Source organism: Mus caroli, chromosome 11 (assembly GCF_900094665.2).
Source record: "Mus caroli chromosome 11, CAROLI_EIJ_v1.1, whole genome shotgun sequence".
NCBI lineage: Eukaryota > Metazoa > Chordata > Mammalia > Rodentia > Muridae > Mus > Mus caroli.
The window spans coordinates 6,024,841-6,027,247 of record NC_034580.1 but is presented as its reverse complement, the minus strand read 5'-3'; the positions used below and the strand labels follow the sequence as shown (position 1 = coordinate 6,027,247).

The 2,407-nt window shown below is 42.0% G+C and overlaps 1 protein-coding gene across 1 annotated transcript in view; it reads right to left on the bottom strand.

Moving 5' to 3' along the window:
* The window catches only part of Abca13 (ATP binding cassette subfamily A member 13), a 471,059-nt gene that overhangs the window by 328,992 nt on the left and 139,660 nt on the right, over positions 1-2,407 (bottom strand). The gene's annotated exons all lie outside the window — the stretch shown is intronic.

Sequence of the window (2,407 nt, the reverse complement as noted above, 5' to 3'; positions counted from 1 at the left end):
AAAAGAAAGAGGAACACTCCTCCATTGTTGGTGGGTTTGCAAGCTTGTACAACCCACTCTGGTAATCAGTCTGGTGGTTCCTCAGATATTGGACATAGTACTACTGGAGGATCCAGCAATACCTCTCCTGGGCATATATCCAGATGTTCCAACTGGTAATAAGAACACATGTTCCACTATGTTCATAGCAGCATTATTTATAAGAGCCAGAAGCTGGAAAGAACCCAGATGTCCCTCAACAGAGGAATGGATACAGAAAATGTGGTACATTTACACAATGGAGTACTACTCAGCAATTAAAACAATGAACTTATGAAATTCCTAGGCAAATGAATGGATCTGGAGGGTAACATAAAGAGTGAGGTAATCCAATCACAAAAGAACTCACATGATATGCATTCACTGATAAGTGGATATTAACCCAGAAACTTAGAATATCCAAGATACAATTTGTAAAGCACATGAAACTCAAGAAGAAAGAAGTGTGGACACTTCACCCCTTCTTTGAATTGGCAACAAAATGCCCCTGGAAGGAGTTACAGAGACAAAGTTTGGAGCTGAGACGAAAGGACAGACCATCCAGAGAACGCCCCTTCCGGGGATCCATCCCATAATCAGCCACCAAACTCAGACACTATTGCATATGACAGCAAGATTTTGCTGAAAGAACCCTGATATATCTATCTCTTGTGAGGTTATGCCAGTGCCTGGAAAACACAGAAGTGGATGATCACAGTCAGCTATTGGATGGAACACAGGGCCCCCCAATGGAGGAGCTAGAGAAAGTACCCAAGGAACTGAAGGGGTCTGCAATCCCATAGGTGGAACAACATTATGAACTAACCAGTACCCCTCAAAGCTCATGTCTCTAGCTGCATAGGTAGCAGAAGATGGCCTAGTTGGCCATCATTGGGAAGAGACGCCCCTTGGTCTTGTAAACTTTATATGCCCCAATACTAGGGGAACACCAGGGCCAAGAAGTGGGAGTGGGTGGGTAGGGGAACAAGGGCAAGGGAGGGTATAGGGGACTTTCAGGATAGTATTTGAAATGTAAATGAAGAAAATACCTAATAAAAAATTGGGGAAAAAAGAAAAAGAAAAACGAAAAAGAAAAAGAAAATGGATCCACTTAAAAGAAGTTTAAGGTATTCCTTGGGTAGATGTTAATTTGACAAAATAGAAAGTTGCTTGAGAAAAGGGATTCTCAGTTGAGAAAAAACTCCTACTACTAGATTGGCCTGTGGCAAGTCTTTGAGGGATTTTCATTTCTTCTTTTTTTTTTCTCTTTTTTTTATTTAATATTTTCTTCATTTACATTTCAAAAGCTATCCCCTTTCCTAGTTTCCTCTCCAAAAGTCCCCTATACCCTCCCCCTGCCCTGCTCCTCAACCCACCTATTCCTGCTTCCTGGCCCTAGCATTCCCCTATACTGGGGTATATAATCTTTGCAAGACCAAGGGCCTCTTCTCCCATTGATGGACGACTAGGCCATTTTCTGCTACAAATTCAGCTAGAGATATGAGCTCTGTGGGGTACTGGTTAGTTCATATTGTTGTTCCTCCTATAGGGTTGTAGACCCCCTTTGTTCCTTGGGTACTTTCTCTAGCTCCTCCATTGGAAGCCCTGTGTTCCATCCAATAGACGACTGTGAGCATCCACTTCTGTATTTGCCAGGCACTGGAATAGCCTTATAAGAGACAGCTATATCTATGACCAATATGAGAAGGCCAGCTCCCTGTCTGTAGTGCCATCCCTGTGCTAGTGGTCCTGAGTTGTATAAAAAAGCAGGCTAAGCAAGCCACAAGTGCAAGCAAGTAAGCAGCATCCCTCCATGACTTCTGCTTCAGTTTCTACCTCCAGGTTCCTGCCTTGACTTCCCTCAGTGATGAACCATGATTTGGAAACGTAATTAATATAAATCCTATCTCCCCCAAGTTGCTTTTGTTCATGGTATTTTATCACAGGATTAGAACCCCTAACACAAAGCATTATAATAATAAAAAAAAGTCAGCATTTGATATAGTCTTGAGCCATGAAAAAATAAAGGTAATGATTATAAATATTATAACTGCAGTGATGTTCTAATACTGAAACTTAGTAGATTTGAGCAAATTTTTCTGAAGTCAGTTATCTTTTCTTTCTCATGTTTCCTCCTCTGAATCACATCTGTGCAAGTCTGTTGTCTGCAGAGAAGTAGTGCTCACACAGGGTTCCAGCCTTTCTCGGACCCTCTCTTGAGGCTGATGTACAAAGCTGTGCCTTCAAAAGTAGCTGATCCTATGAACTTTGTCTCTGTAACTCCTTCCCTGTAGCTGTGATGAAAGGATGGACCATTTAGAGACTGCCGTATCCAGGGATCCATCCCATAATCAGCTTCTAAACGCTGACACCATTGCATACACTAGCA